At 37.2% G+C, this 14,465-nt stretch overlaps 1 long non-coding RNA gene across 1 annotated transcript; it reads left to right on the top strand.

Moving 5' to 3' along the window:
• The first annotated feature begins 3,583 nt into the window (after positions 1-3,583).
• On the top strand, positions 3,584-5,787 carry LOC146314513 (uncharacterized). Its single transcript, XR_014771920.1, has 2 exons — positions 3,584-3,736; positions 4,729-5,787. It is a non-coding gene; the product is annotated as an uncharacterized LOC146314513 (long non-coding RNA).
• Positions 5,788-14,465: the final 8,678 nt, after the last annotated feature.

Here is a 14,465-nt window from a genome sequence, read left to right as displayed (position 1 = left end):
TTAATTTACCATTTCTCCTATCTACTTTAATTACTAAGACTATAATATCTTGAAGTTTCTTACATTCCTGTGTTAAAAAAAAAAATAAATGCCTCGTAGTCCAACCAATCACAACACAACAGAGTGGCACTATACCAATATGACATAAAGCTAAATTTAAAAAAAGGCCAAAAACAAAAAAACAAAAACAAAAATCAGCATTCCCCCATGGAAAAATATGATTTATTATTTTATCATCTATTTGCAGTATATAGTGTACTGTGTATGGCTTTTGCTTTTATGAGCAGCATAAAAACAGTAGTATGTAATAATGATAACAACAGGGAAGAACAACTAACATCTCATCATACAGGCCTGTGTTGTAAAATGATCCATGAATAAATTAACCTGGTAAAGAATTAAATAAAGGCAACATACCACAAACAAACAAAAATGCATATTTTAAAACCTGTCAGACAGTTGGTTCAAACTAACTCTCACTGACCACAGATAGTGTTGTGGTGGGCTCAGGAAAGGCAGGGTTGGACCCAAACGCAGGCAATGCAGGAGGCAGAGGAGAGCAGTTCAAAAGGATATTTAATGAACAAAAAACCAAACAAAAGCTTACATGAATGACGGGGGTGAATCCAAAAAACAGGTAGGGAGGAACAAAACCAAAAATCCATAAATCCGAAGACACTGGGAAACACTGACCGAGACGAGAGGGTGAGAGTCAAAGTGACAATGAACCGACAAACAAAAGAGGACAAGACACAGGATTAAATACACTAGGAAGGGGAAGAAAACAAGACACAGGTGAGGGCAATCAGAGACAGGTGAAAATAATCAGTGATCACAAAGGGAGGGAACACAGACAAAGACAGGAAGTAAAACCAAAACACATGAGGGAGGAACAGAAACTATCAAAATAAAACAGGAAACAACCAACAAGAATCCCAAACCATGACAGATAGCCAACACACTTAAGGATAATGGTATAGCACTTGGGGTAGCCAATCAGATTTCAGGGGGTGGCCAGCGCCGCCCCGCCCAGCCTCACCTGTCGAAACACCCCCCACCCACAGGCCCACTCCAACATACAATACTGACACTAAATCATATAAACAAATCAATATGTCAAAATGTATCTAGCTGTAACTCCTTCCCTAAGGTGCAGTTCATTTGTCTATTTACATATAAAATGTTCTGAATGTTTACTAAGTGGAGTTTTAGCATGACTAAATCAAAACTGGCTGCTCCGCACAAACTACTTTTTACTGATTATTTCCACTAACTGCCAGATGTAGGCTAACTGTCATGTAGCTAACTGAACCAAGGGACAAAACTGACATTAACTTGTTAATAAATGACCTGTTTTGGGTGAAGAGTAAAAGAAGTAACTAAAACTTGATAACTGTGGTTTAATCATGCAAGTCTGTAAATCTTGATGATTATAAATTACAGTTCACAAAAATAATACAACATAGTCCTACCACAAACCACAACTGCCATTTCCACTGTTATCACACTCGGGGCAAGTTAATGTCGTACGGCTGCGTTCCAGGTTACAAGGTGTATAAACATAGACAATATGACAAATCGTTATTTCAGGATCACACACAGCCCGATTATTAGAGTCTAGAAACATCATTAAAATCAGATAACCCATAAGCACACAGCTAATTTCCATTTGCTGATTGATCAGCAACTGAAAAGACAATGGATTGTGAACATCTGGAGGGAAATGGTAACATATTTCAAGCTAAAACAAAAGATTTAATAACCTATAACCAAAAAATGAAAGAAAAATGAAACCAACAAACAAACATAAGCTACTGTAGCGAACATTAGCATTCAGCCGCTTCCTAGCTAATGTTACCAACATCATGCCTGCCACACAAAACACACACTGCTAAAGTGCTTTTTACTTTTATAAGTGATCTATGAACACTACACACAAATATGTGTTCCAAATAGCATAATGAGGTGAAGAGACAGTAAGGCAGTAATGTTTATGTTAGCCTACATTACATACAGCATAAACAAGGTATACTTAAATTTTAAAATTTTTAAGCAAACATGTATGGTAGTGCATCCACAGACTTACTTTAAGTGTACTAAGTACTAAGTACTAAGTATACTTGAAGTTGTTCCACTTTAGCACATACAAATATACTAAATATGCTTGAAAATGTGCTTTTCTACAATTTATTTACAAGTAAAATATACGTAGTACAAAATGGTTAACCCTAAATATCAAGTTAACTAATCATTACCCACTTGGAGCGTACATGATAAGTCTGACGGCAAGTACACAAGTATGCTGACAGTTATTATACTTAGACTGGGTTGCACCAACAAAGATCAATTTAATCTAAGTGCTTTTGGCAGAACTACGTTTAAAACAAGTAAATCCAGATTTAAAATTAAGCAGAGCTCTGTGGCACAATTAATCTGAGTTTAGCAAATTCAAATTTATGGATGTAAATAGAAATTAAGTAGAGTTGAATCAGTATTTCTTACAGAAAGTTAAATAAATAAAAAACAAATCTGAGAGCTGTAGTAAGCATAAATAGGGGGGAACTGAAAACTTTCAGGTACTCTATATTACTTAACTGGGCAAGGTGTCACAGTGAACATTTCAAGTTAGCTAAAACGTACAATCACTAATTATCTAATTAACTAAATAACTAGCTGCTAGCTGGCAGAAAAAAACCCCCAAAACACTCAGCTGGGTTGAGTCTGTCCCTTAACTTTTTTGAGGAACTTGATTAATACGCTCATTCCACCTCAAAAAGACAACCTCCTCACGTGTAAATGTAAAGTTTAAACATTTAAAGTTTAAAGTGTGAGAATTGAATTTAATCAGATATTTAAAAATTAATCCTCGGTGCAACCCAGCCTTAGTACACAGTATTTTTTACTTTTTTTTTTCACCAGAGTGAAAAACTCAGCAATGGATTTATGAATGGCTGTTGCAACCCATGAAGACTAGGTGTCGCTGTTGCCACACTTATAGTTAGCACGGCACGAGAGGCTGTTTGAAGTTCACTATTTCCTATCTTTCACTCGTTTTATGCCGGTTTCTCGACAATTTAACGTGAAATGAAGCAGCAGATTGTGAATTTTATCAGCTGAAATACACCTCAATAATCATAAACATAGTTACGGCCTGAAAAAATAAAAAGCAGCTTCAAATCATTATCACCATGGCAACATAACGGTTGGAGCAGGTGTGTAAAGATGGTGACCAGCTAACCAGCGTGCTGCGTCACTGTGGTCAAAGTGGATTAATCTCAATAAGGAGAAGTGCCGTTGAGCAAGGCATTTATTGAAACATATGAGAGGAAAGTGGAAAATACAGCACGAGGATGGAGCATGCGCGTTCAGGTGACATACCAACTGTTTTAACGGCGCTTCAACTTTATACACTTTAGCCTAAAGTTCGCCATTTTTTTTTCTGTAATTGAAGTTCCTGCGGTCAAACTACCTTCCATCCTTATATTAGATAAGTGCATAAAAGTCTTTATTTGCACGTCTATGTCCGGGACCGTGTCAGGAGGCGTCACGTCACAGAGCTGCAGCAGCCGGTATAAAAACCTCCGCCTGATGCAGCGTCCACATTAGAGAGAAGCAGCGTCTGTGGGCAGCCTCCTCCATCTGGCCAAATTACAGCAAAAATACATAAAATAAAATGTCCAAAATGACGATTGTTCAGCTCGGAGTGCTTGTGTTCGCCATATGTTTATCAACACAGGTAAGATAACATTTATTCTTCTCTGTTTTTCAGCTGTAAAATAGATTTTATTCATTGGGTAGAGACTGGAATTTATCATATATATTATTTATTTATTCACCACGGATGGAAATTAGCTGTGTTCTTATGGGTTATCTGATTTTTAATGATGTTTCTGGACTCTAATAATCGGGCGGTGTGTTGATCTGGATTACAGCAGGGCTAGACTCTGAAGCTCTCCAGGGAAATTAACATGATCCTGAATTCTAGTCATTTAGAAATTGGTGTGTGTATTAATTAAACTTAATTCCCAGCCATAATATGCTTTTTTAAAAACACATTTTATTTGTATTTACCCCTCGATGAGTATACATATATACACTCCAGCAGAATTAATGATTCAGGTGCAGTGTATTGTCCACCTGCGCAAAGGTGGGGACAGAATCTAAAGTTTCTTTTTGGTGCAGGGTGCCAAACGAAACTTGACACGCACACACGCAGAAACCAAGGACTCTTTTATCACTTTTTTTTTTTTTTTTGCAGACATACTATGTTGTTGTAAAGTATATTTATACTTTATATTCTTTAGTTATTATTATTTTATATTTATATGTGTATACAGACGGTGGAAACAAATTTCCCCAGTAAATCCTAAAATGATCTATCTATCTATCTATCTATCTATCTATCTATCTATCTATCTATCTATCTATGTCGGAAAAAAGTGTGATAATCATTTAAAACTTGGTAAATTGTGAAATTTCAATTAATTTCCAGTGTCTTGTAATGATTATTTGCATGTTTCATTAAGTTTTAGTCTAGCTGATCTCTTCCTGTTAAACTTTGTTAGTTAATTTGCATTTTATTTAAATGATCTGGCCTTTATCATGATTTTATTTGCTCATCTGACGTCTTTAGCAGCAGTAAAAAAAAAAACAAAAAAACAGAAGCTTTGTTTTGTTTTGTTTCCCTCATCCCTCCATCCTCCTCCTCTGCTTCCCCTCTTGCAACAGGTGGTCTCCAGCACAAACGGCACAAACCCCACAACGGGCACAAACACCACCTCCAACCCCAACACCACCACCATGGCCACAGACACCTTCAGCAGTTCGGCCAACACCACCAGCCCTTCCGGAGCAGGCGTCTCGCTGCACCCAAGCACCTTCTCCTTCTTGGTCCCCGTCATCGTGGCAGCCTCTCCTCTCCTGCAGCGCTACTGTTGAAGACACTCCACCTCCACCTCCTCCTGACCTCCCCACCCAAGTCCAGCCTCACTCCTCCTTCACTTCACTGCACAGAGACCACAAGACTAACAATGGATGGACTCCACAACCTTCTTTGTCCTCCTTAAAGTAATGCTAAAAATATGTAATTCAAGACATTTCTTTCAATAAAAAGGGGGTTTATCCGCCTTCAGCTGGGGATAATCATCACCAAGACCCCCGTCAGCCCCTTGCATGGAATCAAAAGGAATGGCGGTGCACCCAGCTTCCCTTTTGGCTTGCGTTTCCATGGTCACGCCATCACATTTTGGAGATGCTCAGGGCTGCGGTTGTCATCATGTCACATGTCTTGATTGAAAATGCGGACCACTTGAGTGTACAGAGGTTCTTTTTTGTGGCTTCACATCCACCTGGCAATCAATATCAGAGAGGGGTTTTTTTGTCTGTTAAGATTTAAAAGAAAAAAGAAAAGAAAAGCCAGATGACATTTTTAGTTGGGTTTTTTTTCATAATTTGGCTCTTGGGTCTTTTTTATTAGAAATGTCAAAGAGATGTATGTAGCAAATAAGTTGCCGCAGGACTTGTGTCAGTTTTGCCTTGTGATTTTTAAAGAGTTGTGGTCTTTTACAATGAGGGTTTGATTGACACCTTTCCCCCCCTCCCTTCATCCATGGGTTAGACCCAGGAAATGACTGTATGTGTAACCATATGGGAAGGGTTGATGTTAGATTTATATTCCCCCCCACCTTATAGTTTATATTTTGTATAAATGGAAATGTACTGTTTATTAGTTTGGGTATAAGATAATGGAAGAAATGACAATGTACAATAAATTATGAAAAATGACAACTGTAATTGTTTCTTTGATTCCAATTTTGTCTAATTACTTAAACCAATATTTTGCTAACTAAAGCCACAATAATTAGTCAATTAATTGATTTTTCCAGGGTTTTTCAATGTTTTTCAGGTCATGGACCCCGTAGCAGATTGAGAGACAGAGCAGGGACCCCCTACGACATATATTGCATGATATAGTTTTGTGTCTTCTCTCATTTGCGCTCAGCCGTAGCTGCTAAGTCAGCAACATGGCTAATGTTAGCTTTGTTAGCTTCGCCCTCTGCACTGGTTTTTGAGGTGGAGGGTATGTCAGAGTCTCCATTGTGGCTCACAAGAGTGCACACATGGGATTATAATACTACTAACTGAAATTTGTTTATTTACCTAATTTATTCTTATTTTATTATGATTTAAAGAAAAACTAATTATTTTATATAAGGTCTTATATCAGGGTATGTTCTAGTATGAAAAAAATGAAAAACCAAATAAAAAGTAAAAAAATACATAATAATACGGCTAATTGGCCAATATCTTTAAATAATATACAGCTAACGAGTTCACTGTTAGACAGGTGCTGCACAGTGATGGTTAGCTAACTCACATGATTGCAGGAGAATTCATGCATAGCATTTTGTCAATTTTGTGTACGTTAAATGCTTGTGTTTTTTGTTTGTTTGTTTGTTTTTAAATAGGCCGATTTCTCTTTGTTATGTTGGATTCATGTTAATTTCTACGTCACGACATTTTAAATAATAATGATGATAAAATAGAACTTATCAATCTCCTGGGGTTTCAAAGACCCCTTGTTGAAAACCCATGGATTATTCAATTCAAGGAAACGCCAACTATTATAATTAAATATAAAATATTTGCTGGTTCCAGCTTCTTAAATATGAGGCTTTGCTGCTTTTCTTTCTTGACAGCAAATGATGAGTCTTTGGGTTTTGGACCGTTCGTTGGACAAAAAGGGAATTTGAAGATGTCACTTTGAACTTGTGATTAGCATTTTTCATATATATATATATATTTTAGAATATATATACTAAACGATTGCTTGGCAGATTAATTGATAATATAAATAATAATTCGTCACATCCCTCTTACCAAAACTTTTTAACCTTTGATAATCCTGTTCTTCTCTTCTCCAAATTTGCATCCATGAATTCATCCTGATAGTTGATTTAAAGGGTGTGGTGATGTTGTACTCATCATTACCGAGCTGCCAGGCAGTCTAGACAGGCAACTGCTGAGCTACAGGCCAGAGATGGACTCAGCATTCCCTGATGCCCCCACTGATCTCCTCTGGATTAGTGCCAGAGCTGCACTGACTGGATATGAAACAGTACCAGCCTCTGTGATATTCTAGTGAAGTACAAAGTCTAAACAAGCTTGCAAATACGACTCTGTAGATCTTTTTGAATCTACAAGGAGTAGAGAAGCCGTGTAAATGCAGCTAACATGTAGAAACCTGTTATTTCAGTCAGGAGTTTGATTGCCCTTATTTATATTATTCAATTACTGGAAGAATAAAGATGAGTTTAGAGAACCCCTAAGGGAACGCAGTGTCATATTTGATTAGGTTTTCAAACAGGTTTGCCTTTTGGCTGTTGCTCAACACTGTCTAGTCCTGTCTATGTCCCAGTGCTTAATTCTCCAACAGCTGCACAGCATGGAAACATATCTGTATAGACACACGCTAATATATAAATTAAATTTGGATTGGATTTCTAATGAAATTATGTGTCTGAGATATACATAATGGGATAAGGGTTTATTTTAAAGGGATAGTTCGGATTATTTGATGTGGGGCTGTATGAGATACATATTGACAGCTGGCATGGCCCATGTAAAGAAGAAGAGAGGAGCACCAGCATAGAAGCTAATGCACCACTCTGGACAGGGTCAGCGACAAAAGGTAATTTAGCCACCCAAAGAAGGTCAACCTAAAATATATATATAATTTTAAATCAATAAATGCTTAGAATATTTTTACAGCTTTACTTTGCCATCTGACAGCCTTCTCTGATTGGAAACAGCTGTTATGTCAGCCAAATATCACTCTCTCCAAATCAACCAAACTCCATAGGCAAAATCAGTAATTTTACCTCATAGAACACAGGAGCTGCCAGTCTGGCACTGCCTTGATCGGTTAGTTTGTTTGTGTTATTGTGTAACTTCAGTGAGTCCGAGCTATCATTTTAAGACACTGAAGACACATGATAACACAAACAAACTGACAGGATCAAGGCAGCGGCGGTCAAGCGACACCTGTGTTCTGTGACGTAACATTATTTATTTTGTCTATGGAGTTTGGTTGCCTTGGAGAGAGTGATATATGGCTTATGTAATGGCAGTTTCCCGTCACAAAAGACCATCTGACGGCAAAGTTAGGCGGCAAAAATATTTCAAATATAGAATATTAATACACTTAAACTAATATTGATTTTAGTAGGTGTTCCTGTGCATCTGCTGTAGGTAAATACAGTACAACCTCACATTAAACAATCCCTTTAAGGCAGAATATGCACTATTAGGGAAAAAAAGTTCCATGCCAGCTGTCAGTATGAAAGCAAATATATATTAAAAATGTTAAAGAATAATACAGATTATTCATTCATCTGGCAAAAGTATTAAAACCAATCAGAACAGAAGATAAACTACCAAAAACGCCACTGCATGTGTGTGTCGAGTGACTAATGTGATGGCATAGTGAGTACAGCGTGCGTTAGGAAATGCCAGTAAAGCTGGGCTGGCCTCATGATTCATTAGCCCAGCCTATTGTCTCTGAATCCTCTCTGCACTATTAACCTCACGCTGCGCCGCGCCATCTCCCCTCCATCTCCCCTCCCTTTTAACATCCCTTTTCCGGATCTATCCATTTACTGTTCACCAGTCTGGTCTGAGGGGACTGTATAGAGTCGATGTGGGTTTTCAAAAATGACTAAGGGTTTTCTTTTCCCTCAACGCTGTTGAAAACATGATGCTCCAATGGGAGTATTTCACTTCCATGAGATAACAATCCACTGAATAGCTGGTATAATTTTCCCATAGTGCCTCAGGTTATGATGCCATTTACTCCAGGTATATAGGGCACAAAATCTAAAAGCAGCCTTTCCTGCACCACTGCCAACCTGACGAATCTGGAGCACCAGCCAGTCCTGAGAGAGGTCTGGGCAACTTAAATTTCATTCAACAACAAGCCTAAACTAAAAACCCAAAATGCATTGAAACGCTTTCTGGTAACACTTTATATTAACGTGCCGGTAATAAGGGTTAATAGGTCATAAGGCCCTTATAAGATGGTTATCAAAATGAATATGTGTTAATAGGACTATTTAATTCTTAATGATACTATAATAAGCATCTTTATTGCTACCGTATAACACATTATAAGCAAAGAAACTTGTTCATAGATTACTAAAGATTAATAAAATCCTTATGTGTTTCATACAATAGCATTACAAACAAATATATTTATTTTGTTTAAGTAATTTTCCTATAATATAAATTTTACACCTTTGCTTTTTTATTAAGATGTGTATGTAATTAATATGCATTTATTAATGGTTAACTGTGCATTTTTGGGGTCTAAAGTGTGAAGAGTTCTTATTAAGGGTAATAAATCCTTCATTAGGCACTCATTAACAGTTGACCGTGCTTTGTTTTTTTAATTATAGCTTTCAGACTTGTTGCCTTTAATGGACAGTGACAGCTGAAGAGAGACAAGGAAGAAGGTGAGAGTAAGTGCTTAAAAATGTCTTTTGAGCTAACAATAAATATATTAATTACACTATGCTATTATGCTTATGTCTTTATAACAGTAACATAATTCACATGTTAATTGTTAATAAAAGTTAACACACTTATAACCACTTAAACAAAATTTGTTAACAGTTTATAGACTGCTTTCTTTAATTATGAATTTGAGGGTTTTTTCCTTTAATGTACAGTGACAGCTGAAGATAGACTGGAAAAGGGGAGAGTAAGTGTTTCTAAATGTCTTATGATCTAACAATACATGAGTTTATTATGCCTTTTAAAATGCTTATATAGTCTTATTAACACATTATTACCTATGCACTAATGCTGAATACAGCCACCTTAATACAAAGTGTTACCCCCTTTCTTTATAATATTATTCCATGAGTAGAAAAGGTCATCCAGCTCACTGTTTGGTGTAAAACAGATCAGAACGTACAGAATGTACTAGCTTTGCTCCTACGCAGAACAATTTCTGTTCATCTACATTTAAATGAATCTGTATTTGGGTAAATACAGTATGTTTGCTCAGAGGTTCTGTTCTCGCTGCGAGCTGATATTTACAGTGGTAATCTCTCAGTCTATGGGAGGTAGACAATATATATATCATGAATACCTACACGATACTCCTCTTCATGTCCCGTAACAAAACAAAACCGGAATGCAGAGGTAGTATCTGTGCATCTGTGTGCATTGTTGTATTGTCTTGTGTAATATGTTGACTTAGATCATACATGTATAATCTCTTAATGGGGCTGAAAACCATCCCCCCAAAATCATAAACATTAAATTTAAAGAGAGACATTATGTAAGTAGATAAATCATCAGCATACACAGAGGCTTTTCAATAAGAAAGCCATCAACCTACAACTCTCTATCTAAATATCAACCCATTATCTACAATCAGCAAACAAATAACACGACTTTATACTTTGAAACTGTGCGCTGTCCATACAAAGTCAAATTTTGTGTAATCCTTCCCATTAAGAAAAAAAATCTGAGGTGATGCGGTGAGAAAACCTGCATGTTAGAGGTTAAAATGGATGGATGGCTTAAACACAGGACTTCCACCCAGGTGTGTCCTGTGCGAAACTAAAGTGAACGTGATGTTAAGTTTTAAGTAAAAAAAAAAAGTTATGTGCGTCACATGATTTCCATAAAGTAAAGTACTTATTTTAGCCCAAACCATTATCTTTATCTAAACCTATGCAGGTAGTTTTACTGCAAAAACCCTAAGAAACTGTGGCCGTGTTTAACGTCATGTGACTAACGTAGCGTGACACCATGATGTTTTCTTAAATGTAACCAGTAAGTGATTTGTTAATTTTTAACAGGAGGGTTGGTTTCGCTCACCTGTGACTAACGAATTGACTCATGAACGGCTTGCCACGCAGCTACACTCTTAGAAACAAGGGTGTCACAAGGGTTCTTGAAACTATTTGCTCCTGGAGAACCCTTTTTTGAAGACAGGGTCCGTCAGGGGTTCTTTGTAAGACTAGGGATTCCATTAAGAACCCTTTTCATCCAAAGAACCCTTTGTTGAACTTTTTCATCAAGCAGTGGTCAAGGGTTCTTTGTACTATTACATAAAAGGACTCTCAGTAGAACCCCCTGCATGGTTTCTAGATACAGCGATTGGATTATAATCACCCTCTGGGTGGGTTCTAGATAAAACCATTGAGAATAGAATCCCCTGAGTGGTTTCTAGGTAAAACGCTTGTAATATAAAAGGGTTGTCTGTAAAATCCCCAAGTGGGTTCTAGAGAAAGCCACTGAGATATGAAAAGGTTCTTGGTAGAACCCCCTGGGTGGGTTCTCGATAAAACCCTTGAGATATAAATGGATTCTTGATGGAAAACGCTTGTAATATAAAAGGGTTGGCTGTAGAATCCCCAGGTAGGTTCCAGATAAAACACCTGGAATATATAATGGTTCTTAGTAGAACCCCCTGGGTGAAACCTGGTATTACCCTTTATGTTGGGTTCTGGGTAAAACTCTCCGAAAGGGTTCCAAGTGGAACATTTAGAACAGGTTCTAGCAGGAGCCAAAAAAGACTTCTACCTCTACCTTAACACTATTTGTAAGAGTGTCTATAGTTTAGAAAATATTATTGATCCAAGATGAAACTGACAGAAAGCACAGTCAGGCTGCTGATATTTCAGAGCCGTGGTCGGGGCCACAGATTCTAATCTCAGTCAGATAACGGATCAATGAATCAGGCAGAGTAGAGCAATCTCTCTCTCTTACTAGGAGATGGAAAGGGGGAATGGCAGGTTAACAAGGTGCTTTTTGGTCATTTTGCAAACTAGGGGCCTAGTATCCCCCCCCATCTCCCCTCAAATCACCTAAGTGCTTCAGGTGCCAAAGCAAACTGCAGTTGTTTCAGAACATTAACCATGTGTTTGATACTAAGTAAGGTTCAGTACACCTGTCGCTACCGGTACTCTTCAGCAGTCATATATGTCATTTTAAGAGACATTGGCAATCAACCAACTCTGTCTTTTAGGTACACAGATGTGTTGTCTTGATACTATTGATCCTATTGCTATTTATTCTGCAGACACTTGACAATGAGACAGGACATGACGTTGATATTACTATTCAAACTCAATGCAAAACCACAAAATAATAAACTTTGACACAGTGATCTAGCGAGGACAGCATGTTGTTAAGCACTAAATTTGGCAGGTGACTCTGTGATCGGATGTTTATTAAGCACAAGCAGTTTTTCTCTCTTCGACTATTACCAAGAGAACAGTTTAAATGAGAAGATTATCAGTAACATTTTCTAAACAGATTGCCTGTGGCAATAAAATGCCTTGGGCAGAGCTAATCTCCTGTTGACCATTTTTTTTTTTTTTTTTTTAAAGGAACACTCTTTACTTGAGCCAAAAAAAGGGGTTTTAATTTTAATACCACTGTCTTCCAAAACCTTGTGAGGGTTGCATTTTGGATTTTTCATGAGTGAATTATTTGCAGTAGAGTAGGATTTTATTGATTTGCAAAAACGTGACTCAATTAACTCTCGTTTTCTCTTCTCATCTCAGGTCTCAGTTTTCTTCATTCGCTGCTCTTTCCTTCTCTTTAAGTGATTCTCAGAGCCAAACTGATAAGACTAAGAGATTCTTGGTTTATTACTTTGAAACATTAATGTAGAGCACTTTGAATCAGTCAACAAGTTTCCAGTGGATGGAGTTCTGTATAGGGTTTGTGTTTGTCTGTTTATCCATCATGTCTATAGTCCCCTCTGATTATTCTGCATAAGCCAGAGTTGCTGCTTCCAGTAACATTAGAAGCATCACATCCTGTGTGCCAGATTTTTTTTTTCCTGGAAAGACTCATTAGACACTGGCTGTAAGCGAGGACAGCAGTCGTATAAGCTTTCATGACCGTAGGTATGGCTTAAAATTTAATATTATACTACATTAACTGGCAATAAAAAAAATCAAATAATAAGTCATAAAATGGAACAAGTCTTCCAAACAATAAGGCTGGGTTACACCAACAGGAATTCATTTTTAAACCATTAAATCATGATTTAACTTTAAATTATGTTGCACCAAACATTTAAATTAGTTTAAAATGAAGAAAGATTACATTTACCTAAAATTTAATTATGTTGCAGCAAATCTTTAAACTTTAAAAAATGTTTGTCTGGGAATCAAAGTGCAAGGTGACACACTTAAATAACATCAAAACAAAAAAAATGTCCTCACTTGAGGAGGTTTAACTTTTGAAATGGACGCCTTTTTGATGTAGATTGAGCAAAATGAACAAGTTCTTCGAAGAAAGTCCAGGAAAAATGATGCGTCACTTCTTTCTTTCACTCCACTTGAGCCGTCTTACAGTCTACAGTCTTTTTTTCCTCACTGTGCTGTTGACCATTGTAATTTTGCTGTATTTGGCCATATTACTCCATTATATTGACCAGACCAACTAGCTTTTTGGCTAGCTAACAAACAACATAACTTTACTTTTTTGGCTAATTAGTAAACAAATGTAACATTTTTATTAACTTTTTAGGTAGCTCACAAACAATTTAATGTTCTGTTACTTTTTTTTAAGCTAATAAGTAAACAATGTAGCAATTTATTAACTTTTTAGCTCACTAGCAAGTGATGTAACACTTTGTTAAGGAACAAGTTAGTTGACAAAATTGCCACATTGTGTGACAAACCGACTCTGGGGGAAAGAAGGGAAAGATGATTATGTGTCTGACTTGCAGCTTCAGTAGAATCTTATTCTACTTTCCTGAGAGTTTTACTCCCTTTCTCCTGCACTATATCTTGACTGACAGTTTACCTGAACTTTCATACTATCTTCATAAACCTGAATGAAATACAGTCACCTCTCTTCTGGTGTGAGGTGTGACACCCACCAGACCTTTAATCATTGATTGGCTTTATGAATAATTCAGACGGCCGCCACTGTTGTAGGGACAGTGTCTCACATGCACACACAGACACACACTCACACACACACACACACACACACACAATGCTCTACTCTCAGCCCACATGGACACCCTCGTCTTCAGGGCCTTTCATGCATTTCTTTGTGTGAAAGCGAGTGCTGCGATCACATGGTCATTATTCATACATTATGTTGTGAAATAGGAGAGAGATCAGTTTGTATGTGTGTGTGTGTATATTCAAAAGTGTACGTTTTTGTGCGTTTATGTGGTAATAATGTACTGATATAAGCTGGAGTAGTCACGTTTCAGTCATTAAAGGCTAAACCCCCCTGACTTGGGTCAAGTTTCAGGACTGTAGTAAGGCGTGACTCACTACAGGGAAATATAAAGTTGCTTTTTGGATAATTAATCTGTTTATTTCACAGATATATAACGTGTGGTTCTATCCATTTGTTTCTACTCAGGAAATTCAGTTTTAGCTGTTGCATGGGAGCTTCCGCTCTATACACGTGTTTGT

This window comes from Lutjanus erythropterus, chromosome 15 (genome assembly GCF_056507025.1).
Source record: "Lutjanus erythropterus isolate fLutEry1 chromosome 15, fLutEry1.hap2, whole genome shotgun sequence".
Classification (NCBI taxonomy): domain Eukaryota; kingdom Metazoa; phylum Chordata; class Actinopteri; order Lutjaniformes; family Lutjanidae; genus Lutjanus; species Lutjanus erythropterus.
The sequence above is the reverse complement of the archived record's forward strand: the minus strand, read 5'-3'. Positions and strand labels throughout refer to the sequence as shown.